Raw genomic sequence first — 27756 nt, 5'->3', positions numbered from 1 at the left:
ATGGACCGGTTTATTTATTCCAGGTCAGGGGGGTCGCTGGCCTAATGTCCAGTTTAAAAAAATCCTTATTTCCCACCCTGATCTGTGTAACAAGCTGCCAAGAAAGTTTTTAAACGTGTTAAATAAAATACGAGAGTTAAATAATAAAAACTTTAGTCCTTTTTAATCTAATAAATAGAAGAAATAGAAATCATAACGATGTTTCTGATAGCAAATAAGCAAGTAAAAGCCGATTTGAATTGTAACTCTATCTATCTCATTGATTTTACCCCGAAAAGCGGTAGCCGAAGCTCGAAGTCATTTAGAATATTTTAGCAGACGACGTATAGGATTATTAGTACTCCTATTTTAGTTTTGATGTCGAGTTTTGGGGGTAAAATAGTATTCCCCGTTTGCCGTTAAGGCTGGCGAGGCTGGGTAAACGTAATCCTTGACTCCTGAAGTTTAACCGTAGTTTTTGTGGTTTTAAATAGCGCTGTTATAATTTTGTTACAATTTTAAAAAATGGAGCTAAGTTTTATTATTGTTATTCGTTCAGTTAGGCAACAATAAAGGTCTTTCAAAGTGAGATATAAATAGCTCATATTCATCCACTTACTCATCTTTTCCAATGGGAAAGGAAAAGAACCAAGGCTTAATGATTATAAGCTTTGTTAATTAATTTATGATTAATAACGCGTGATTCAGGAATAACAATTATTGTAGTGTAGCCTCTCGAGGAACCTCAGGGTAGGTCTTCTTAATTAATGACTTTATCATTAGGATTTTAATTAAGTTTTCTACATTAATTTGGTTAATAAACTACCATTAGGAGTATAGAGTAGTGGCACTCCATGTTATCTACCCATAGAGCTTAATACAGTCAAAGGCAAGTAGGTTCCATTACTCTATTTGACATTTAATTATTTCTACATTAAAGTGATTATGATTGTGAGTGTTCTTTTAAGCCCAACTAAGAGGATGAAACGCAAGAAAAGTCCATTGCTGCATCGTAAAAGCGGCGGTGGATCGGGACCAGGAAGCGATGGTAGTAGAACGCCCAAACAGAGCACACCTCCGACCTCAAGTTCTTCTTTACTTGTAGTACCCAACAGTTCCGTGGTCTCGTCTTCGGGTACGCCCGCGCAAAGTCACGCCAAAGAGAATATACCAAAAGGAGCAGAAAGTTTAGCCTTTCACAAGGCTTTTGAAAAGCCCGGCCACGGTTTTGGAGAAACTAGATCCGGTTATTGTTGATTGGCTAAGCAGCGACGCCTTTTATTGGTTAAATTATGTCGACTGCTTATTTTTGGTGGTGGCAAAGCCTGGGTTGATCTCTGGGTTGAACGTTGACGTACAAAGGGTAATTTTTAAGAGAACAACACGGTCACGTGAACAACCGGAACTAGTTTCTCCAAATTCAGAGCCGGTCTCTATTTACAAAGTTTCTGCTCCTCTTGGTATATTCTCTTTGGTCACGCCAACGCTGCTCTTCCCGCTGAAGAATATTTTAGTAGCGAGGAATTGACCGATTGGGTAAAAACGCCCCCCCCCCCCCATTCAATTCAATTCACTCTTAATTTGGTATTAATGACATTATGAACCTTCCTTTGTACTTATTATTACCGAATAATTTGACTGATCCGGAAAATATTGATAAGAATGACATTTTTGACCAATAGAAGTCGCTGTAAGATTTGTGGGTGCGGTCGAAATATAAGCAGACGAAGTTTCTCAATGAAATATAATTACATTGATCCGTTTTTTATATTGGAGCTGGTTTCCATACAAAATTAACCTCCGTTCATTGCCAGAGCCGCAATTTGGGCCTAGAAATGATATTTTGGCCCGATTCAGACGTAATTGGTCAATATTTTTGAGAGTGTGTAATCGCGCGCTTCTACTTAGGCCCGAAAACACACGACTACGTAGTTTCAGTTAATTAATAATTTATTTGTATAGAAAACCGGTATATATCTATTACAATCCGATAAATAACATATAAACAAGCAAATAAAGTTAATTAGTCTAATAAATATCATTAACTGGTCTCGATCCCGATACTCCTCCAACTGCCCAGATTCCCGGGCTACCTTTGAATTATATCCCCTCGGGCCTCCTGGGATCAGCCAATCCGAGGGCGAGCAGACGACAGGTCCAAGGTTCAGCTTTCTGGGCCGTCTAGCGGGGAACTCTGGTATAGGTGTAGCTTGCTCCATCTGGTGGTGAACTCCGGTAACGGGCTCCCCGTTACATCCTCCCCCTCTGCAAGAAAGAAGCAGCGGCCCCGGGTGAAAGGGGAAACAGCAGTGTAAGGCCGCTGGGAGTATCTGAAAAGAAAAGAGTGGGGAGGGAAACCCCACCCAAAGCCAGGGAACCAAATTCAGAAACACGGGTGGACCACAGATAGGGAGTTAGAAACAAACATATTTATTGAGTCCGATGGTTATGTGGGAACAGGTCTACTTTGGGGTGAGGGTACAAGAGTAGACATATTCACGTTATTGATATCAGAAAAACAAGAAGCAACCAGAAGGAGCACAAGAAAAAAAATATTTTTTTTTTTTTTTTTTATCGATAAATGTCCCAGATTTATGGGCAAAAAAAATATAAAGTCATGTTGTTAGCCTAGTTAGTCAAAATTAGAATGTGATCGTGAAGAACTCTGGGAAAAGGTGATGTCCGAGATCACTCTTCCAGGTAGGTTAAATGTCCAAAAAATAAGAAAAACAAAGAAAAGGAACACCCTGAGTTCCAACCAGGGGATAATCGAGGAGGTCAATATGACCCACTAAATACAAAAATGAATTAATTGGGAAATCCGGGAAAACAAAACATCCGCCTCATGGCTTAGTTGGCATATCTGAATAATTTCTGGGAAGTAGACCAGAGGGTAGCGGCCACGTCCGCGACCGGTAAACTCTTAGCTTGCGCAATCCGTTGGATCACCGATAAGGCCAGACCAGGGGATGGTACGGCAGAAGAGGCTCGAGTCAGGGCAAACATCGGTGCCCCTGACTGTGCTAACAGGCGCACCACCTGGAGTCCGTGGAGGAACCTAGCCATATAACGCGGCTCCATAGCCGGGGATATCGCAAGGTATAGTTGTGGGAACCGAGCAAGGAATTTGTCGGCCACCTCACGACCGCCGGAAAAATTGAGTAGAACAATGGCATGTCCTGGAGGGAGTTCTTCGCTTAACATGCGATAGCACGTTTTAAAGACCTCTTTGTTGTGTTGTCCTTCGCGGCATTGAATTAAAACCGGGTAGTTATAAATTGCGGCAAGGCGTAACTGGCGCCGGAAAGCCCGAATTTGAATTTCCGGGGGGCAAAGATCTATGACCCGGGACGAATCCAGGCCAATGGCTCCGACCGCGCGGACCTTGGAGAACGCCAGAGCATTAATTAAATGCTGTTCGATCCTGTCATCCTGTAGATAGGCTTTAGCGTACAGGGGGGGAATGCCCACTGCCCCAAGAACCCCGGGACTTGCCAGGTCGGATTGCATGAATTCTATATTAAGTTCATCAGGGATGGCCCCGAAGTGGGAGAGGCACCCTTTAAAACCTTCCGGGAAACGTTCCGGAAGGGCTCGGACGTGTCGGGAGAAATTTTTCAGATCTGTTCCCGTTCTCGATGCGTAACACGGTAGAGAGCAGAAAATGTCCACGTAGCGGAAGTGTGGTACTGCTCCCTCTGGACTGTTCGGTGAAATATCTTCTATATTACGGAGGGCCAGGGCCTGCTCCTCCACGGGTGGGGGTGGTGTGGTTATTATCTCTGACTCTTGAATGTCCTCCACCCTCTCTGTCTCTTCCACCAATGGGGTAGCCGGCGCTTGAGCTATTTCTCCATTTTCAAGTTCTCCGGTAACTGCAACCACTGGGGTAACCGACGCTTGAGCTACTCCCCCATTTTCAAGTTCTCCGGTAATTTCAACCACTGGGGTAACCGACGCTTGAGCTACTCCCCCATTTTCAAGTTCGCGGGTAATTTCAACCACAGGGGTAACCGACGCTTGAGCTACTCCCCCATTTTCAAGTTCTCCGGTAATTTCAACCACTAGTGGTTGAGTTGGTACGTAGTTAGGGACGTCGTCCTCATCGCTTGATGACGCGTCCATTAGGCCAAAAAGTTGGCTCCAATACGTCTTTGGTCGTGAACTGGCCATGGCCTGAAATAGGTAAAAGGTTGGCTATAGACAGTTAGTCTCATCACACTTGAATCGATAGGTCCATGCAAAATGGAACTAAGATCGTAGTCCGATTGGTTGTGCTTCACCATAGAGCATGGCGAACAATCTCAAACGGGGGATACGCAAACGGCTGGGGCTTCATGCTGAAATTACGCATGCCTAATAAGTGGGCTTGGTTGCGATGGGTACCGAGGAAAGCCGCAATTTGTTTGTATGATCGTAACTTCTCTTTAACTGGTTCCGGAGTATAATAATACACATCCCCAATTCGACCTCCGGTATCCTTCCTCAAAACTATTTCCCTTTTCCACCCATACCGAAAGGGAGCCATCAACACATCGTCCTCATCCTCCTTGTCTATCTCCGACACCGGGTCCTTCTGAATGCCACGTTTCCGTCTTCCCTCCCCAGAAGGACCGGCCACCGCTAAATCTACCCCTTGCTCTTCTTGTTCTTCAACTCGACCCCGGCGTCGAAGATTATATTCCCGCCGTGGTATCTGGGGGGGAACCAAGTCGTTTTCTACTGGCATGTTGGGATACGGAACAGGTATCTCTGGTTCTACGTCTATCGAGGTTGACGGCCTATCGACGACTCCTTCTGTCTGGGTTTGACGAGCCCGGAAGTCGTATACTCTAATGGGCACCGTATCCCAGATATTCTCCAGACCGTCCCGGGAATCTGCCTCACTAAACGACCTTTCTTCCTGTGTGACACCCAATTCATGCTCGGGCTCATCTCCGGGGTCTACATTGTTCTCCAGTTCCTGTATTACCGGTGGGATTTCAATCTCCGTGGTTTCCTGGGTTTCAAGGACCACTGAGTTCAACAGTAGTTTCAACTGATTGATATGCCAAGTACCGGCTAAAGCACCTGACTCCAAATCCATGATAACATAGGAAACTGGTGATATCTTTTCGACTACCCTATAGGGACCCTCCCAAGCCGGAGCTAACTTAGCTGAAAACTTAGCCGCAGCGTTGGATAAGCTATGTCCTACTTTCCATACTAACTGCCCCACTTCTAGTTCCCCATCGGAATAGTTAAGGTCATAAAAGCGTTTTTGTTTGGCACTGGCTTGCTCATTCATTTCCTGGGCAAAGTCAATGGATAACTGCCATTCCCTGAGTGGCCCATCCTCATAACCCCTAATCTCTCCTTCAATGTCCTCGGGTATCCCGGCAAAGGTACGTTCATCCCAGGGTAAGGTAGGCTCATAACCATGATGTAAATAAAAGGGGGATGAACCAGTTGAAGTATGTATGGCACTGTTAATGGCCAATTGAATAAGGGGCAAGCTTTCGTCCCACTTCGTATGGACATTCCCGGTATAAATACTCATGAGTTCTCCTATGACCCTATTTGCTCTTTCTGTCATATTCGCCTGGGGATGATAAGGGGACGTGAATTTTAACTGAATTTTTATCATTCGACATAAGCGCTTCCACAAGACAGATATGAACTGAGGTCCATTGTCCGATAATAAAGCTGTCATCGTACCATGACGTGAAACATACTGTAGTAAGATCTTACATAATATAGGGGCGGTAACACTTCGTGCCGGGAATAACTCTACATACTTGGTAAAATAATCTACCATTACCACTAAGAACCTATTCTGGGATTTCGTTACTGGTAAGGGACCCATAATATCAATCCCAACCAACTCCCCGGGATGGATTTTATGAGACGGAATCATTAAGCCGGGTTTCTTAGTATTGCGACTCTTATATCTCTGGCAGACGTCGCATCCCCGGACATAATCTTGAACCAGGGAATATAGCTTTGGATGGTAGTATTTAGCTTGCACCCGTTTATACGTTGCGGTGCGACCTCTATGACCCGAGAGCGGATGGTCATGGTAGGCTTGACATACCCGTGGTACTATCGTGGTTGGAATAACTACCTTCTCCGGTTGAAAACCCTGCGCTATCCGGTATAACATGTCATCTTTCAGCACATATAATTTTGACGCCTTTCCATTTGCCAAGTCCTGTCTAATAGACCGCCAGTACGGATCATTTGCTTGTGCTAACTTAATGTCGGCCTTAGTTGCTACATCAAGCGGGAGACCTAATGCTAATGGATTACAGGATACCATATTAACCCGGACTTCCTGGTCTTCAGGACCGGGCGACTGATCTGTGTCGTCCGATTCTAAAACCTTTGGACTGACTGTGTCCAAATCTGATACCGGGCATCGAGACAAGGCATCGGCAATCACGTTTTCCCTACCGGATTTATGCAAGATTTCGAATGGCATAAATTCCTGTAGCTCTAAGGCCCACCGCATGAGCCGGCTTTTCTTATCCTTCAGGCGCAGTAACCAGCATAACGCCCTGTGATCCGATAAGACAGCAAATTCCCGACCCTCTATATAGTGGCGAAATTTACGAACGGCTTCTACAACCGCTAAGGCTTCTTGTTCTGGAGTACTATATTTCAATTCCGAAGGTCTTAAGAGACGACTGGTATATGCTAGGGGAACTTCTACTTCCCCTTGGATCTGGGTTAACATACCCCCGATACCGATGCCACTAGCATCCGTGGTAACTATAAATTTCCCCTCCGGGGTTGGGGCCTGCAGCATAGCTGCTTCAGCTATTGCCTGTTTTAAAGCCTGGTAAGACCTCTCCTCTTCGTCTCCCCACCGCCATCGCTGGTGTTTACGTTTGAGGCGATTAAGAGGGGTCGTCAGATCCGCGAAATGCGGGACAAACCGGGAGTGAAACCCACACATTCCCAAAAAAGATGAAACCTGTTTCATGGTTCGTGGTCTGGGAAAATTCCTAATAGCTTTCACTTTATCGGGGTCAATCTGTTCACCCTGTGCGCTTACTACATAGCCGAGTACTGCTACCTTGGAGACTCCAAAACTTGATTTTCTTAAATTAAGCGTTAAACCGGCGTGTTTTAGCTGTGAAAACACATACCGAAGAGCTTCCAGGTGTTCCTCCCAACTAGCATTAGCTATGACAATGTCATCCAGGTATACACCAACCCCATATCGTCTAGCATACTTCAGAACCTTATTCATCAACCGAGAAAAAGTTGAAGGGGCGTTCTTTAACCCGAATGGCATTACTAGCCATTCAAATTTCCCTTCCCGTGTGACAAATGCCGTTTTCTCGATATCATCCGGATGCATCGCTACCTGCCAGTAACCCGATTTTAGATCAAGCTTAGTAATGTATCTGGGCTTTCCCATAGAATCTATGATGTCTTCTATACGTGGTACCGGGTAGGGGTCATCTACCGTAACACTATTCAGTCGGGTAACATCTATACACATTCGTTTCTCTGTTGTATTCTTCTTTCCCACCACTATAGTAGGCGACGCCCATGGACTATCTGAAGGCCGGATTAACCCCTGTTGCAATAATTCCCTGACCTGATTATCTATTTCTTCATTAGCCATCCGGCTATGGTTATAAGGCTGTCGGTGAATAGGGACAGTCCCCGGTTTTACCTTAATACGATGTCGTAACAGGTGAGTTCTACCCGAACGACCAGAGAAAAGGAATGAAAACTCTTGACAAATCCTGATTAAGTCCCCCACCTCTTGTTCCGTTAAAGTACCCATATTTAACTGGGACACATCGACTGTCCCCGTGTCGAGTTCTTGGTTTTGGATGAACCCGGTCGCATGATCTTTCAAATAAATGAGGGGAAGAATATAGCCACATTACCGGAATTCGTTACGTTCATGGTCGATGCTAGCTCGAAGCTCGTCCAAGATGTCCATTCCCAGGATAATTGGGAATTCTATGTCTTTTAGGACGTGGAAGCGTACCGGTATTGTGCCCATTTGCCTCCCTAAATCTATCTCTAACTCAATATAACCTACAGAAGTTGTAGTTATACCCTTTTGTACACCCCTAACCATTTTCGGCTGAGGAACCACTAACGAAAGGACTCCTAATTGATGCAAAAAATCCCACGCAACAATACTATGGTCTGCCCCACTATCCAGAAAAGCAACACATGGTTGACATGCAATCTGAATGATTATACCCTTAAGTCGACTATCGTTAATATTATCTTCTTTGACTGTATGAATGAGAATGGGGTCTTGTGGGTTCCGGCGCACATCCTGAGACCTTATCAGGATGCGTCCTAAGCGTTTCCCGCACCTGGTGCCTGACCTTGGGGGGCCACAGGTGGAAGTGCGGGTAAATTTCTCGTGTGCGGCGGGCGAGGAGGTGTACCTGCAGGTCTGGGGCAATCCCGACGAAGATGGTTAAGGCTACCACACCGATAGCAAGCCTGGGATAATGGTGGTCTATTCGGACCACTCGTACTGCTCGTGGGCTCAGTAGGACCGGAAAAACGCACCCTTGGACCAGGACTTGAAAGATATCCCCCTGTTCCACCCTGGGCATACTTTCGGTCTATACCACTCTGGATACGGCTAAATTCTTGCTGTACTTGAGTCAGGGTACGACATAAACCTACCGGCAACAGCAAGGTGATTTCCGGTAAAACATTGGTAATTAAAATCTCGACTAATTCATGTTCTGCAATAGGATCCAACAGGGTCTCGTTCAACTGTATGACTCGTCTACGAAATGAATGTAGGTTCTCACCCATACCCTGTTTTAAACTATAGAGGGCGACCCTGATTTCCCTGTCTCTTCGGGAGGACAAATATTCTTGGGTAAATTGTTGAAGGAAATATCCCCAATCCCCGGGGCGATTAGCATGGCGGCTAATATTTTTCCACCAGCTAAGGGCATCGTCCTTTAAAGACAAGGGTATTAATAATTTTATGTCCTGAACTGTAAACCTATGATATTGAATAAACATTTCCATTTGACATAAATACTCTTTGGGATCCTCTCGACCCGAAAAACTAGGCAACATAATGGCTGGTCCCAGAACCGGGTTATAACGCGTGCCACTGGCTGGGGTGGCCACTATCTGCACTGGGGTAGTGGGATTCACCGGCGGGGGTGTAGTAGTTCCAGACACTCTGAGTTACTCGGGGTGGCGTTAGTGGCTGATTGGCCACCGGAACTTGCTGAGCTAGGGCAGCAGGGGGTGATGGATTGATCCCCATCGTTCTATAAGTTACTGGCGGTGGTGTTTGAGGTGGATTGACCACCGGAATATGCTGAATTAGGGCAGCAGGGGGTGAGGGATTAGTCCCCATCGTCCTATGAGTCACTGGCGGTGGTGTTTGAGGTGGATTGACCACCGGAACATACGGAGGTCGAAGAACAGAGCCCCTACCCGAGCTATTACCGGATGCTACCATGCGAGGGGCTTCCCCCGGAAGATTACGATTTCTTGACCTAGCCGGAATATTAAATAGGGCCCCGGATTCCTTGGGGTTGCAAAGGGGGGCGGATTGACAGCTCCTGGCTGGACGAAGGGGAGAGGGGGCGCAGAGGCTAAAACCTGTCTCTGCTGCAAGGGCGACGAGGTTCTCAGGACCGGGATATTTGGCGGAGGGGGTGCCCTTAAAGGGGATAAAGGGGTAACTCCCCTCGGTGGCTCCCGATGTGGCTCACCCGTCCCTAGGTCATCACGAAATTGACCCACGCGGGCCCGAATTCTTTCGGCTTCAATCCTAGCCCAGTTTTGCCAGGCTTTACGCTGTTGAACATCGACGGCGTCTAACTCGGAAGGTCGTAAGACACTACCCGACCGGGATAATATACTAGAAGTTGCCCTTTTAGGGGGGTCCTGAGCCATTAAAGTCCTTATACTGTAAATCACAATCCTTGAGGAACCGGTCCATCAGGTCAGAAGAGCCGGGACGCGCTTGCACTTGACACCCTGTACCAGGGTTTAAGGTTAAGGGTATGGGAGGCCCAGTCTGTTTAATGTTGCCAATTGGCAGCTGGGGATTAATACCTTGACGAGGTGGAGGTATGTTAAATCCATGTAACGGGGTATGTCGATCATATCCCACGGTCACACCAATTTCCCGGCATATTAAATAGACCACATATCCCAAAGTCACCGTCACCGCAAATGGGATAAAATAAGGGAGAATGATTTGATCCCAAATAAAATAAAGCCCCATGTTGGATACCTAAAGATAAAGGCCAATTAAATGAATTTAATAAAACTTAACGGACAAAAAGTCCAAGGCCCAAGTTGGCGGCCCCTGAAGATAGGCTAAACCTAAGCGCAATGACTCAGCCCGTAATAATAGTAACCGAGGCTTAGAGTAAATAGTTAACGGAATCACTGTCCGTTTATCCAAGCAAGCTATCGTCCCTAGGTAAGAATTAAATCCATCGCCTTACCGGAAAATAGTTGAGCAGTTAATAAGGCAGTCAGGTAGATAATAACGAAAAATTGGTCTTCGTAGTCGGGCGTAAAAAAATTTATGATACGATATAAATCGCTCGGCGGTCAACGTGGAATGGCTTCCGACAGATAAAGTACATTCCGTCACAAGGAGAAATTTAGGCCCCGCCCTATCACGCGGACCCACGAGAGAGAGAGAGAGAACACTGGGGAAGCCTATACAACCCCTTTGCTCACGCTTACCGGGGCAAACATACGGAGTATACAAAAACCGAGTAAAGAAATACGGAAGATCGACTTATCGTTCGTAGAGTCCTGGTTGGCCGTGCTGGTAGAGTGTTCCCGGCGTCTGCGGAACACCCTCAAAGATCCCCCCAGGCCGGATCAAGGGCTCACTGTAGGGTGTTCTAATCCCACGTTGTGCAGAAGGAACACACTAAGATGCACATCAGCCCACAAGTCCAGTAGTATACCAACAGTTCACTCGGTGAAAAGATGTCCGTGTAAAACGCAAGCAAGGTAACTTGAGAAAATACTAATATAGGTTTGCTCACGCAGCCGGTTTCGGGGGAAGAATGTACGCGCCAGAGAGAGAAGTTTCGGTGACGTCACGCTAGACCTCCAGATACGACTCGCTTGTCGTGCGGGCGCGCGAAGAGCAGCTCGGCTGTTTATGTTTACTGACAAGATAATTTCAAAGGTAAGAATAACTTTTATTCCATCAATTTTATTATATAAAATGTAGAACGTATGATTTTAGTGGTCAGCCTAAAAATATCTTGAAAAAGTATATAATTTTGACGTGTAGCTTCATTATTATCTGATCATGTGTAAGCCTAGGCCTAAACGTTCTCTCTTTTTTTCGCTGTTTACTAGTGATTTTTTTAGTTCTAAAACAAATTGCTTATAACTTTATAGAATTTTTCAATCCTGTTGAATGCCACGTAATCGTCGTAATGCCAGGAGCACGATGTGCAGTAGCTTTGTGCAATAACAACTTAAATACCACAAAAAAAAATCCAGAAAAGTGCCACATCGTTTATCATGTATTCCCCAAAGATGACATTGATAGACGGGCTATTTGGATTAATAAATGTAGGCGAAAGGATTCCTTTAATCCATATACAAGTGTTATATGCTCTAGTCATTTTTGTGATGAAGATTACGAACGTAATTTTAAAGCAGAACTAATGAGCTCTCAATCAAAAAGAAAGGCTTACAAGTTAAAGAAAACTGCAATTCCTACCCAAAATTTGGGAAATGAAGCTTCAGGCTGTGATACTTCGAAAAATGAAAGGAAATCCAGAGCTCGTAAAAGGGAGATGCGAAAAATTGCCAAAGATGTTTTAAATTCTGAATTAAGTAACGATATTATTAACGAGCCTGCGTTAGAACCCACAATAGAACCTATGGTTAAAAGTAACGAAAAATTAACGAAGCATCAAAAGTCTTGTAATTGTGATTCATCAGAAAAACAAAAGAAATTAATTAAAATATGGCAAACAAGATATTCTAATATGAAAAAACAATACATGAAGAAAACCAAGGGAATGAATGATATGAAAAATGCAATCAATATACTAAAAGTTTCTAACAAACAGTTGATAAAAGAACTTAAGCAATTGAAAACTCAAAAGAAAATGAAACAACAACTCAATCTTAAATGTTCAGAAATTTTAAGCACAGTCTTTACTGAAAGTCAAGTGAAACTATTAATGGGAAAGAAAATGGTCGTGTGGTCTACGGAAGATCTAACTAAAGCGTTTACTTTGCGTTATTTCAGCAAAAGAGCTTATCTTTTTGTAAAAAATGAATTTGGAATTCCATTACCAGGACTCTCGACCCTGAGAAAATACGCATCGAAAATTAATTTGGGAAAGGGTGTTTTAGAAGACATTTTGAAAATCATGAAGAGTACCGGAAGTAGTAAGCCAGAAATAGAAAAAGTTGCAGTCTTGACTTTTGATGAGATGAAAATAAAAAGTCAGTACGAGTACGATGTGAAATTTGACCAAATAATAGGGAAGCACAGTCAAATGCAGGTGGGAATGGTGCGAGGACTCTTTTCCAAATGGAAGCAGCCTGTTTACATAGATTTTGATAAAAAGATGACCAAAAAAATTTTATTCGAAATTATCTCAAAAGTTTATGAAGCTGGATATATGATCGTTGCCACTGTCTGTGATATGGGAGGGGGAAACATGGGTTTGTGGAGAGAGCTGGGGATAAATATACACCGTACATTTTTTTCACACCCAAGCAATCCTGATAGAAAAGTATTTTGTTTCTCGGATGCGCCCCATGCCTTAAAGTTAATTCGTAATTGGCTATTAGACGGTGGATTTGTTTTAGACGGAGGGGATGTTGAGATAGATAGAAAACCCCTTGAAAAGCTATTGAATTCCCAAAAGTCTGACATTAAAATGTGCCCAAAATTAAGAAAGATACATTTAGAATGTGCAGGCCCTCAACGACAAAATGTAGCTTTAGCGGCTGAATTACTTTCAAATACCACATCTAAAGCCTTATTATATATGAATAAAGGTACAAAAATCAATAATTTAGAAAATGACGTTACTATCGAACTAGCAAAATTTATTGAAATTGTTAACAACTGGTTTGACGTTTTCAATTCTTATGTTGAAAGTGATTCAAATCCGAATAAATGTGGTTTTGGCGTAAATATAAAAGAGCAGGAGGATGTTATAAATGAGATGATTTCAAAAATTAACAACATGCAATGTAAGGACAAAAATGGGAAGGTAAAATCATTTCTCCAGATTTTTCAAAAAGGGGTTATAACATCATGCCACTCACTAAAAGCGCTATATTACGATTTAAAAAATAACTATAGCATCAAATATTTATTAACGCACAGGTTGAATCAGGATTGCCTGGAGAATTTTTTTTCCCAAGTCCGTACGAGGGGTGGTCTCGATGATCACCCTACTCCACTTAATGCTATATACCGAATACGCTTAATTATTTTAGGGAAAAATCCCGGAGTATTTAATAACAATAGCAACACAACTGATCAGAGCCACGGAGAGTATTTAGCATCAAGTATCTTTAGTAATAATGAAAAAGATAATGATGTTTACCTTCTCAATAGCATTTTAGAGACTGCCCAAGTAGAAACTGATGTTGATGATTTTGTATCAAATGATAGTTTAGTGGCTGATAATTTGTGCCCCAAAATAACACCCACCCCTCTATACTCAATTACTAATGCTGCTAATATTCAGTCCATTAACCATATAATTAATAGTAAAAAAAATATTACTAGTACCCCAATCAAATCTCAAGAATGTAATAGTGATTTTAAGAAATGCGAGGAATACGGGTTAGAATACTTTGGTGGATGGGTAGCCAAAAAGCATTATAAGGCTTACCCAGAATTAGACTTAGTGGATAAAAATAAATCTGATCACGAATATCAAATTCCGTCCTGGGCTAATTTTTTGTCATATGGAGGACTAGTCATTCCTTCCAGTTCCTTCATGGAGAAGATAAAAATTTATGAAAATATTTTTCAAACATTATTGCCAAATATGTCTTTATCCAACGAAGAAAATATTGTCAAAAATATTAGCTCAATAATATTTGAAAAGGAGACAAAATACCCTTGTGATATTGTCAAAACGTTCGTAAAACTTCGAATTTTTATACGAATTAAATACCTCAACTCAATGAAAGTCACAACCCCTGAAGCAAATGATGGAAAGAGAAAAAGCTCCAAAAAAATGAGTAAAATAGTTAAATAAGCTACTAGTATTTAAAAATGTACCTGATAATTCTAAATGAATTTTCCTAACTTTTGTGTTTTGGTGTTTTGAAAAAACGAATTTTACCTAGATTAATTTCAATTCCTTACCATGTGTTTGTTAAAACTACTAAGTTCCTAAACAAGTTCAAATTTTCAAAAATAATAAAAACTATTTTGAAAGACATGTATATGTTTGTCAATTTTTCATCAACTATATTTAATATCTTTTTAAATCGGGTAAATATCAGAAAATAATAATTAAGCAAACGCTAATTTATATTCTTTAAATTACCCCAGTTAAAAAGAATAATTAAATAAAGCTATAGTTTCAAAATATTAAAACGCGCGCCTTTATTCCTATGCGTTCGTTCGCGAAGCAGAGTCGCGGAGGTCTAGCGTGACGTCACGTAAGCGAGACTGCTGGAGAGAGAAAAAATTCCGTAATTCCGAACCGAGCGTGAGCACCCGTTGAAACGCAAGTCCGTATTAAACACAAACTCCGGGAGATAAAGGCGCGAAATTCAAAAGTTATGTCCTCACTCGGGGCACCAATTGTAATCGCGCGCTTCTACTTAGGCCCGAAAACACACGACTACGTAGTTTCAGTTAATTAATAATTTATTTGTATAGAAAACCGGTTAATTTATATTTACAATCCGTTAGTAAAATTAATATATATCTATTACAATCCGATAAATAACATATAAACAAGCAAATAAAGTTAATTAGTCTAATAAATATCATTAACTGGTCTCGATCCCGATACTACTCCAACTGCCTAGATTCCCGGGCTACCTTTGAATTATATCCCCTCGGGCCTCCTGGGATCAGCCAATCCGAGGGCGAGCAGACGACAGGTCCAAGGTTCAGCTTTCTGGGCCGTCTAGCGGGGAACTCTGGTATAGGTGTAGCTTGCTCCATCTGTTGGTGAACTCCGGTAACGGGCTCCCCGTTACAAGTGTTAAGGGCCTTTTTATTCTTCTAAAGTTTCCGTGCTCGTTACCTACGGGTTTGTACTGGCAGTCTGGGATGTTAGAGTATTTTTTAAACTAGCCCTTGGGGACCAGTGACCCCCGCCCTCCCTCTAGTGTTCAAAATAATAAACTGGTCCCTGCTTTGGTTCTGTAGATTTGCAATTGATAATGTTGTCCCAAGGACCAGTAACCCCCACCTCTTGAATATAAAAAGTAGTCCGGCTCGGGCTGGCTCACGAAATTTTCACTTTCTAAAGTAATCTAAACTCAGGCTCAAATTTGATTATTTAAATAACGGGTTTCAGCTCAGGCTGGGGCTCATCGTTATAATAAGTCTGAGCTCAGCTCGGACTCAAATTTAATAGTTTAAATAACGGGACTCGGCTCGCTTTATAAAGTCCGGGCTCAATATTTAACTTCGAGCTCACGTCGGTCTCGGCTCCTAAAACTCGTTGAGGATTCACCTCAGTCACATTATTCTTCTCTTATACATAATTTACACGCAAGGAGGATTCTTACCATTTGCACAAGGAGACCGGGCAACTTAGAGTGTAAAATAGCAGACGATTTTACACTCCAAGTCGCTTGGTCTTCTTGTGTTAATGGTAGGAATCCTCCATGCCTGTAAACTATGTATTAGATTACGCTTTTGCATTTAAAAACATCCATCTTAAGTTCTTATATTAACTTCTTACTCAAAACATTTGACACAATTTTTGTTGAACGAATGAGTACCAAGTACTACCAAAGAGAATATACCAAGAGGAGCAGAAAATCTAGCTTTTCACAAGGCTTTTGAAAAGCGCAGTCACGGTTTCGGAGTAACTAGATCCGGTTTTTGTTGATTGGCTAAACAGCGACGCCTGTTATGGGTTAAATTATGTCGGCTGCTTATCTTTGGTAGTGGGAAAGGGTTGATCTCTGGTTCGTCCGTTGACGTACAAAAGGTAATTTTTAGCCGACGACGCGGTCATGGGAACAACTGGTCCCCATTTACAAAGTTTCTGCTCCTCTTGGTATATTCTCTTTGGTACTACCACCTCCAACCTACTAAAGAAGTGGAATTTTCCGCCATCTATGGCCGCATATATGGAAAGCTTAATTGTTGTTTCACTCTGTTTATGGATTTCCGTAAAGGAAGAGCCTTCGCTCATTTTTTTGTACAGTACATAGGTACAGATAATATAGGTTTAGTGAGCCCGGTCTCAGGATCAACGGTTATGGATAGATTTCTTTACCGGTTTTCAATCCTTTCCCCTGCGTGACTCCATTAACTAGATTAAGACGAATAGAATGTAGAACTGTTCGAAAAGAAATATGAGGGTTACGTTTTTGGGGTCTTTAAAATAGAAGTTCTCTACAAGGTTATACGACGTTAGTTGTCGCGCTGTCTATATTTCTCGATTTATAATTTCAACTTCTAGTATTAAATTACTTATATTTAATAATAAAAAGAAATTAAATAATAAAATTTTCAAAATCCACAATGAACCAAACCAAACAAATTTACTTTAAATCATGAACCATCAATCTAAAAGGATTAGAAACTTTGAGGTTTTTTTTTCCCGCTTACAACGTCTGTGCGCAGTTGCTCGCCTATTTCGCAGCGTACGCGCACCGCGGTACAATGTTAACAAACGTGGTCGTTTTGGGAAGGGTACAAAACGTTCGTTTTTCCATTTCAGTTTCCTTGAATCACTTTCACAATTGGCAAAGGCGCAAATGTTTATTTTAACTATTGTTAATTGCTTTATTAAACTTTTAAATGGATGCAAAAAAATTAACATTAGTCCCAAGGCTTAGAGAAATTAGACTAAGCGGCCATTTTACTTATTTACATTCTACCGTGCAACGTGGGAAATAAGGCGGTGGCACAGGGCAAATGACCAGTTTAAATATTGCCTGGATCAGTTTATAAATTAAATCGGAGGGGCGATGGGTCAGTGGTCCATGGGACCAGTAAAAAAATTCAAGGGTAACCAGAGTCCAGACATTATCTCAACTATTTTAATTATCAACTTCTAAAGTTTAGTAGACACGCGCCCTGGTCAATGGTCATGGACCAGTTTATTTATTCCAGGCCAGTGGGGTCGCTGGCCCAATGTCCAGTTTCAAAAAAATCCTTATTTCCCACCCTGCATTGTACCGTCTCTCTCACCAAGACCTTGTCGTCTGCTAGCTTTTTTTTCTTTATTATTTTGGGGAATTGGGACACTTTAGCGAGAAAACTTTAACATGGGATCCGCCATTTAGATTCTGGTCCATTATATAGAAGGTTCATGCTTTAATGTATGATCCCTTTATAGATGAATAGCAACTAGCGCCATCACGCGACGACATATATAAGGTAAAGCCCCCCCCCATCTTCAGCCAAGCTTCAACTGGTGACCCAGAGATGCCAGATTAAGGGAAATTTTGACTCCTGAAAACCTACAATTTTTAGACTAGGGAACGAGACCCAGCCAACAAATCTTTTGAATTTTAATAACGGTTCAGATCTCGAGCTCGAGTTTTGAGAAGAGAAAGGGATAACATGATGGGTTTGATTTTTGCCATGCGCAGAACCCGTTTTACCCCAAGATTCAGACTCTTAAACCAATCAGAAAAGTAAGAGATTTATTTTCGTCGCTCAACGACAGATGGTGCTACAGTTAACTTTGTTAGTCACGTGATCCTATCCCTTAGATGGAGGCTAGACCAAGCCAACTTGTTTCATTGTTGGTTGGGTTTATTCCATGGAAAGAATTTTTTTTTCAAAGCCAACAATCTCAACATAAAAAATTTAACAATGTTCATCAAATTGACTTGTTATTTAAGTTGAGTTCCCATTTTTTGGCAGCCCTGCTACTGTTTTTAGTAATTACTAAACATTTAATTATCAAAAGTCTTATGCTAAATAATTGATCTATTGTTGGTAACGACCACAATCGGTCACTTACTTAGCAGACGAGAATACATCGCCATTAACATTCGTCATGCTATAATTCATTCATTTTCTATGCGCCGAATCTGGCAACCCTGAACCAGGGAAATTTTGGCCCACCAAAAAGGGCAATTCCACTTTTCCCACCTGGCATCACTGAACTACTTATTTCGTAGGCAACGGAGTGCTTCACGACGAGTGCCTGTTTCTCCACTGTACAGCGCATTTTCAGTGTTGCCAAACTTAAATATTGGGCCTAAATAGCGACTAGGTATTTCGGCTTAGATGGTCGCCAATCCTATTTAGGCCCAAAATTTTATTTAATTTAATTTTAGATCATTCGGCGAAGACGCAGGATTTTATAGGTCATTCGGCGAAAACGCAGGATTTTTAGGGCTCGGGGTTTTTTGATCGCTTTTTTCGAAAAATACGGTTAACTACAAATAATCGAAAACTATTCAGAAGTTTATTCATTTAAACAAAACAACAATTTTAGCTGATATTTTTTGAGATTGAATAATCTTAGTAAGAATTTAACCGACAAATTTAATCAATCGGCAAAATTTCCGAAAAACGTTTTGTAGAAAAAAAGGTCGTACTCTTTGTTCGGTTAAATTAAAAATATTTTCTATTCTAAAATTCACTTGCTTTGAAGTCTAACTTTTAGCGTAATATTTTGTAATTGAACCTTTTTAAAAAATATTCAAATCATTTTTTTTGTAGTAGACATTCATCTGGAATATTGTCACTATTATTTCTTATTAGAATTTAACATGCATACGCTTTTTTCCGTATCAGTTATTTATGATAAGATCGTCAAACTCACTTATTGTTACAATCATTCGATAAAAACCCAATTCCAAAAAGCCATAGTTATTACGTTAGTGGACTATATAGCAAAATACTTTCCTCCAAACAGCAAAAAAGCATATCTGTGAAATTTTCGCCATAGGGATCTCGCGACACCACGTTAAACTAGTAGCAAAATTACACAGGTTTTAGTGGGAAAACTGAATTAATTGTGTATGAACTTAACGTCTTTGATTACCGGGCTTGGAAACTACTTTTGCTTACCGTATCGTCGAAATGGCGATAAAAGCAACAACAATTAATGTGTAACATCAGAAAGGGATAATAGATAATGCTAGTTTTAATTCGAAAATGGATGCCTTCGATTCTTGGTGCATCCATATTATCTCAACATAAACGCCCTAGACTCGAACAAAGAGGGGTTAAGGTAAAAAGGGGAAGTGAAATAATATTTAAGGATCACCAACACACCTATTTACCTAGACATGCAATCATTTCTCTTTATTGATAAACAATTGCAGAAGTTAAAACAAAACACAGACAGACACGTTAGGTACAAAGCCTGTCTACAGGAGAAGTAAAAATGCAGTCGTCCCTACCGCCTACTGTATTTCAGAGAGTCACACTTGAAACATCTTTTGATCATTTACTTCAAACGACTTCTCTATTCCGTTTTTACTAACTAACGATATCAATACTCATCCTATATTAACTTTAGAGAGAGTTCCATGATACAGTGGAGTAAAGTCTCAATTTCTCGCCTATACAGTTAAATGTATCCAGTCTATCGACTTCATACCCAATCTTCGTTACTCGTCCTTGATTACAGAGTTCTCAGTTAAGAGAGGTTTTATCGCATATAATTTATTAAATTTACATGATATTAATTATTTTTATCTGAAGATACTTATACTTCTTCTGAAGTTACTTATACTTCTACTAGTTGTATCGTTTTAAAAGACGTTTTTCCTAGAGTGTTTGAAAGACCTTAAAATGGTGTAGTTAGATTGGTGATGACAGTTAATAGAATAGTGGTCAGTACATTTTTTCAGATATCCGTCGACTGTGAATAAGATGCGGAAATTGTGAACCCTTTTGTTCAGATTAGGAAACTGCGAACGCGTCCCCCTGGGATGTAACAACAGGCAGACAGGCACACAAACACACAGACAGATGGAGACGTCGAGAACAGAACGTTTCCAAATAAATCATCACTCGGTGAAGTAAAAAATCTAGCCTCTATATTGGCTTCATATGATTCCAATATTGTTCGACATTTTTCCAATGTCGGTTAGATATTACACCAATATGGGCTCAATATTAGTCGAATATCGGTTAGAAATTAGTCCAATGTAGGCTTGATTTTAGTCCAATATCCGTTAGCTCTTAGTGCAATATGGGCTTGATATTAGAACGATATAGGTTAGAAATTTGTCCAATAAGGGTTCTATTTATTCTTATATCGGTTAGGACTTTGTCCAAAGTGGGCTTGATTTATGTGTGGATAATTTTCTGACCATTTTTGGGTAATAATCGATCCCTTAATAGATGATTCTGGATTCAATTTTGGATGAGCCTCCAAATCTGGCTTATCATTCGACCCTCCCTTTTTGGACACTAGTTACGTTATCCAAAAATAGATGAAAAACTGTGCTCTCTCAGAGTCAGCCGTTTGGATCCATTTACATCCAATTTAGGCAACATTTTTTAACAGTGCACGCCTTGGGAAATAGTCAATGATGAGGGTACTATTTATCGCGTATGTGATTCGGTATAGTAACCTTGTTTTTTATGTTCTCATGTTACCACGCTATGTGGTACACTTCTCTCGAAGATAAGTATTATATACTTCTGATAATATTTAAAATCACAATTTTTTATTGATAGTTCATACCATTATCACGTTTTTAAATACAATTATTTGTCAATGAATAAAACTTTGCGTTTTTTCGTTAATATAGACTTTAAAAAATTTAAAAATTATCAAAGTTTATCGTAAAAAAATAAAAGTGGCGATTACTCTTCCAAATACTAATCGATAAAAGAAGCCAAAACCACATTTGTATCAAGAAATGTATGGATCATAATTTTTGATCGAAATCGAATAAAACGTATCGCAAAAAAACTTTTTTGAGTAAAATTCTTCTGATTATGTTGAAAATTTTAGTTTTTCGGAAAAAAACTTACGAATAATAATCATCACTCTACCATTTTCCAAAATAAATCGAGACGAAAGACTTTTATATAATCTTCGTTTAACAAATTTTGGTATGTAAATATGTTTGAATAATAGTTAACCGATCCCCGAGCCCTAAGGATTTTATAGGTCATTCGGCGAAAACGCAGGATTTTATAGGTCATTCGGCGAAAACGCAGAATTTTATTGTTAATTCTGCGGAAATGTAGGATTTTATTGTTTATTCTGCGAAAATGTGGGATTTTATAGGTCATTCTATGAAAATGTAGGGTTTTCTCGTTCATTCTGTGAAAATATAGGATTTCACTTCTGATACGTGTGTCTGTTTAAGTTAGAAATCATTTTATTATAAAGTGCCCTCGTCATTAACGAGTGTTTATGACCAGCATTTTATAATCCATTGCAACTTATTTTCAAATAATCACCATCTTTCTTCGGGAGCTATAAATTTATCACTCTGGTGAACATTAACAAGATGACCCAGTGATATTACACTTTTTACCGCCCTCTAGTGACAATAATTATTATTACTTTACTCATCATAAGATGCCTCCGTCTAATTTCGGGTTTTATTCATGGTTTAATCGATCAAGTAATCAAATTACATTAACCTAATCATTAGGTTCATTATATAGTTTGATGTTTTTATTACGATTAGCCATACTTGCGCGTTAATTAATTTTCTCAACAAATTAAAATTAGTAATTGAATGGTAATTGTTTGAATGGATTGAGCCAGTTTATAAAAATGCGTGGGATCTCGTATCTTTAAACGAAATTTGTTTTCACGCTATAGGATAGGCAACTCCCTATCTCGAACGACAGCTTATTCTGTATATACTCACGTTACAACATCGGTTGTCAGCACGCCCAAACCTAGGTCTCGATGTAACCTAGCCATGTACGTGCTGTCAAGAGACAAAAAACTTCAGGATCTTCAGGATTTAAAATCGTTTATATCCCGAAGTTTTTTAGCCTCTTGTCAGCACGCGCAAGGCTAAATTAAATTGAGACCTAGGTTTGCGAGTGCTGACAACCGATCTTGTAATAGAGAATATACGGAATAAGCTGTCGTTCGAGATAGGGAGTTGCTGATCCTATAGCATGATAATAAAATTTCAAGCTCACGCGCATTCTTTATCCAGGGTTTTTCGCTACATCGTTTGGTGAACATCTAACGATGGGTTATTATTTTCACTCGGTCTGAAGAAAAAGTATCGTTCGCCTTTTTAAAGGGAGAGTGAAAACGGAAAAGAAGCGGTCATGATTTAAATAAGAGTTCGGTGCGGATGCGCAATGCCACATATTTTTGAAGAAACTTTTTAAATGACATCCGTTGGGAAATGTCACAATCAATTATAGCATTTTGCTAACATACGTTGGGAAATGCTATAATTGATTTTAAATTTTAGCCTCACTTAAGTAGAGAATGAAAACGAAACCCTAAGCCAAATTCACTTCAATCGCTTACGTATCTGCCATTCGTAACCCTAAGCCAAATTCTCTTTCAAACGCTTACGCGTCAAAGGCAGTCTATTGGCGATTTCAAAAGGGAGTCTAGGGGCTATTCGCTAAATCATTGGCGATTTTTTAAGTCAGTCGAGTTGCTACTCACTTATTCAATGGCGATTTTTATAGGGAGTCGAGGGGCTACTCACTTATTCAATGGCGATTTTTATAGGGAGTCGAGGTGCTACCTACTTAATAATTGGTAATATTTAAAGGGAATCGAGGAGCTATTCACTAATTCATAAGTAATGATTGGCGATTCGAGGGACTAATAACTCAATCATTTTCGATTTTAAAAGAGTCGAGAGGCAACCCACTTATTCATAGCCGATTTATAAAGGGAGTCGAGGGGCTACTAACTTAATCGGCGATTTTTCAATTCAATGGAGTGAACTCAATGACGCCAGTTTAGCAGAGTCGAAGGACTACACAATTATTCATAGCCGATTTATAAAGGGAGTCGAGGGGCTACTCACTTAATCATTGCCTGTTTTTGGTGGGAGTCGAGGGCCAACTCACTTAATCTTTGGAGATTTTAAAAGGGAATCGAGGGGCTACTCACTTAATCATTGCCTGTTTTTAATGGGAGTGAAGGGGCAACTCACTCAATCTTTGGCGACTTATAAAAGGGAGTCCGGGAGGCTACAGAATGATTCCTCTTAAATGTATGGATTCTTGTTACTATACATGGGGTACGATAGTATAGCTACGTAGATGGTTGCCGTTTTTATTATAATGGGGAATACCTTTGGAAAGAGTCGTATGAGTGACAAGGTAATATATAGGTAATACTATTAGCCATACATTACCAGGGTCAAGCTTGACTCAAATAACATTCTTGATTACCCCAAACCCCTTTGGCCGAGAATGTTATTTGGGTGAAAAAGTAACGCGTAGGTAATATGGTTTTAGCCATACCTAACCTTTTAAAACCCCTGATCTATTCAAACACTTACTGTTGTCGCGTTACACCGGCAAACTTAACGCTGTTACTTATACCGCTGATTGGCTTATGTTAAGTACAGGTGACTACTTCTGTTTATTCATTGAATATCCGTTTATCGTTTAGTCTTCAAGATGAACTGCATCACCATTGGGTACGTGAAAGAGGAAATAGCCAAATGCCATAAAGGCCCATGCCGGGATCTTCGAGCAAACTGTTCAACATGGGCCAGTTGATTGACGCCATGCTCGCTACTTTTGAAAAAAATTTCAACCATGGCGGCTGTGTAAAACTGTTCCCGATTCATCCGCGAGTGACAAATCTAACAACTCTAGCGCTTTCAGAAGATCATTCCGTCAATGGCAACCCCCAATTATTTGGAAAAGGGTGGCCTATGAAGATAAAGATCCAAATGACGTTGAAATGGAAGAGGAAAGCTATACGATGTTCGTTAGAGAGAAAATTAACCCCCTTCTCATACCAAATCCTTTGAAAATGTACCTGAACCATGACCGCAAACTTTTTTTTTTCTTTAGTTCTCTATACCCCTTTTTCTTATTGTTATTTACAAGAGAAAGTCTCACTATAAAAAGAAAGATTACTTTATAATTATTGAATTTTTTCTTTCCAATTTTTTTAGAATGCACGCAAAATTAAAAACATCCTTGTCAAAATTTTCTTTTATAAAAGTTTTAAGGTAGTTTTGATTATAGAAATGTAACTATAATTAATTACTAGTTAGTTAATAATTTTAAGCAAATAAAGAATATTTGCTCGAATGTTTAATAATTGATGGGGAATACTTTTTTTTTTACCATTTTGTTGTTTCCTTTTAAAACTAAAAACGGGGTTACTTATTTCCCCACTAACAAGACTTAAGTACAAGATCCTCTTTATAAAGTTGATATTAATCTCAAATCGTTATAATCTTGTAAATATTTCTTGATAAGTAACGGTTATGAAACAGAAATTGCTTTTATTTTAATACGTATGTCGCGAGTAAAGAATTAATAATAAACCAACAACCGAAAAAAAGCATATTTCTTTTCTATAGTTGTAGAAGTTTCTTTTCTATAGTTGTAGAAGTTTCTTTTCTATAGTTGTAGAAGTTTCTTTCCTTTAATAAAAACGTGATATCTCCAATCATAATGGTCTTAATGTTTTTAAATTAGACCTAGGCTTAAAAATATTGTTTAGAGCCCATCAGAGATTTGAAAACCCCATGCTTCTAATACTCTTAGTGAAAAAAAGTCCGTTATTTGACACCAGATATACCGCCTCTTTGGAGAGAGAGAGAGAAAAAAAGAATTCCTCCCTTAAAGTATACGGGAAGAAGCAGCCAGGGAAGAAGGGGACTTTTTTAATCCTTAGATGTTGTCGAAGAAAGCGCAAATATACATCAGAGCGGTTTTTTTTAAAGGTACACGGTGACATTACGAATTTTCTAACGCTTCGTCGCTCATAGTATAAAGGTGTAGTATAGCGTTTCAGGTATAACCACCTGTTTTTGTAGATTTGTTTTGTTTTTAAAAATATTTGACTCTCCAAAAACCTATTAAAAAACCTCATGTTATTTAGACCCTAATTTCGAAAGATTAAATGCGTTAAACATAACTGAATTATAAAATATATCAAGTTAAAGTTTGATTGTCAATAAAGAAAACAACACCCCACCGTGTCACGTGATTCATAACAAAATTTCTTTGTCACAAGGAAAAGCAAAACGCCGCCCGAGATTTTGAAAATAAAAATTCTCATGGAATGATTCAAGGATATTCCATGGCTTTTATTGTTTTTTGTATTGGGATCTCATATTTATTTATGTCGGCTGCCGTTTAAACTGCATATGTGCGTCTTTGTTTCGCGGTCCTCGGGTCTCCTTGGAAGTTATGGTGGTATGTACAGGGTGTTTACGATAAGTCTGACGTAAATTAAAAGGTGTGTTCTTAGGGTCAAACTGAGTCAGTGGCAAGTGTCACCAGAACATGGATGGGGTCTACAACATTTAGTTACGTGCAGAGATATGAGCTCCCAAAACATGGATTGGCCCCTATCGTCGTAAATAAAGTTCTGCTTACACTTTCCACTCAGTTTGAACCTATAAGAACACAATCTCTAATTTATGGCAGACTTATCAGAAACACCCTGTAAAGAAGGTACTCTTTCGAAGTGCTCATACCGAGTTTAGGTTATGGATTAGGTTTTCATTGAGAAATCGAGGGATGAAACTGAGATGCGTTTTTTTTTCTTCTCTCTAAACATTTGGCCGGAGATGGGTTGGATGTTTTAAAACTTCCCGTAAAGAAATGAAAAACGTTTGGCAAACACCTTTTCAGGAGTCTAGAAAAATGGAAGCCTTATTTTTATATGGCGATGCCCAGATCATATTGGGTTTCAAAGATGTTAAAAATAAGCGGGGACCCTTACGTTGGGCCCCCTTTTCAACCATATGCTACCCTAGTCCCGCCTAAAACTACCTTTTTTATCCGCTTCAAGAAACCAAATTCAGTATATATGAGAATGCTTTTAAAATTATATAAAGTTATTGCCTAATTTTTTTATGGGGGGGGGGATCAAATAGGAGCTCGGAGTTCGACGAATAACGATTGTTTGTTCGCTTATTCTTGGTTTAGATGTAGTGTTGCCACTGGTTTGGGAAAAATGTGTGGAAAAAACTAGGAATTTTAACGTTGACATCGGAGAATTTTATTTAATGGGGAAGATTTTTTGGGTTTTTGGAATTGTAATAACGAACGTACTTTCCAAATTAAGAGTTGACTCTAGACAAGTGTCGCGAGTCATTTTCTCTAGCTCCTTTAGTGCACACATCATTCTTAACAAATATCCCTGTTAACATTGACAACTAATTTTTCTTGTTGTTATTTGGTCTAAAAAATAATTACGGAAAATCAAATGAAGGAAATACAGGTAGTATACCACTGAAAATTATTTCAAATTGTAGCAAACGTATGAAAGGTCAACCCCCTATTTTTCCTGACCAATATAACAATGTCGGTATGATCAGAAAGAGTAGTTGAAAATAGGTATGGTTTCACTTTTGTAGAGAGGGGAACCCTTTATGGTGAATACGGTCTAAAAAGGGGCTTCTATTATGACATGTTGGCCATCAGGCTAGCGTCATGACAATCGACCCCCTACCAGCGAGAAAAAACTCAACATCCCTGCATCTCTCCAAAATACCATTGAATACAATAGGTTCTCGAACGATTTCGCTAAATAGGGGCTTAACCCCAAGGTTCGTAAAGAAAGCGCTATATAAGGTTGCCTCGATCGCGCCGTTTTCTTTTGATTTTTTCTCGTTATTTGATTGGTCTCTCCCTGACTCTCTCTGTGACGTAGTACGTGGAGATTCTGCAGACGACCATAGCTCAAATATACAGCGTAGAGGCTATAAGTTATGGACAAGGCTTAGATAAAATCAATTAATTTTGATTAGTTCCTATTTTTTAACTTGTTTTAATGACCTAAATAAAATATTTAACATGCCGTACGGTGGAGCAAAGTGTGCAATAACTGGATGTGATAATAAATTTTCCGTAACTTCTAAAAATGTGGACAAGAATCATATCAGTTACTTTACATTACCAAAGGACTCAAAAATCCGAAGAATATGGATTTCTAAATGTTACAATCCTAAAATTAATACTACTTATGCAAACAACAAAAAAGGTGTGCCGTTTAATAGTTTGCAGCTTTTTCAAAAAGGAATTATTATATCCAATAAATCACTTCAATCTCTCTGGTATGATCTGAAATATAAGTATGGAATTAATTATATTTTGACACACCGTCTAAATCAGGACTGTTTGGAAAATTTCTTTTCCCAACTGCGAACACGTGGTGGGCTTGATGATCACCCGACACCATTAAACGCTCTCGCCCGAATTAAAATGATTATTCTGGGTAAAAACCCCGGAATTCTACAAAGAAATTCCAACACGCAATCACAGACCAATGATGAGTACTTGGTTACAAAAGTATTTGAACCAACAGATGTAGAAGAAATTGATGATGTTGATGAAATTGACTTTCTTTTCAATGCTGGCTTAGATTCAACTGCAAACTGTGATAGTACAATTCTAACGCCATTCAATTCAACGCCAATCATTCGACCTAAACTAAATAATATTACCAATTGCATTCAGAATGTAGCGCTTTCACCATCCAAAACAAGTAC

At 39.9% G+C, this 27756-nt stretch overlaps 1 long non-coding RNA gene across 2 annotated transcripts; it reads left to right on the top strand.

The window, feature by feature from the left end:
* The first annotated feature begins 913 nt into the window (after window positions 1–913).
* LOC149663448 (uncharacterized) lies at window positions 914–24707 on the top strand. Of its 2 annotated transcripts, XR_016368523.1 has the most exons (3): window positions 914–1027; window positions 1085–1114; window positions 23685–24707. It is a non-coding gene; the product is annotated as an uncharacterized LOC149663448 (long non-coding RNA). The 2 variants fall into 2 exon arrangements; XR_016368522.1 differs by lacking the exon at window positions 23685–24707 and having other exon boundaries at window positions 1085–2020.
* Window positions 24708–27756: the final 3049 nt, after the last annotated feature.

Source organism: Phalangium opilio, unplaced genomic scaffold (assembly GCF_054372755.1).
Source record: "Phalangium opilio isolate 3A_F unplaced genomic scaffold, DU_Popi_V2 ptg000062l_1, whole genome shotgun sequence".
NCBI lineage: Eukaryota > Metazoa > Arthropoda > Arachnida > Opiliones > Phalangiidae > Phalangium > Phalangium opilio.
This window is presented reverse-complemented; position numbering and strand designations above follow the sequence as displayed.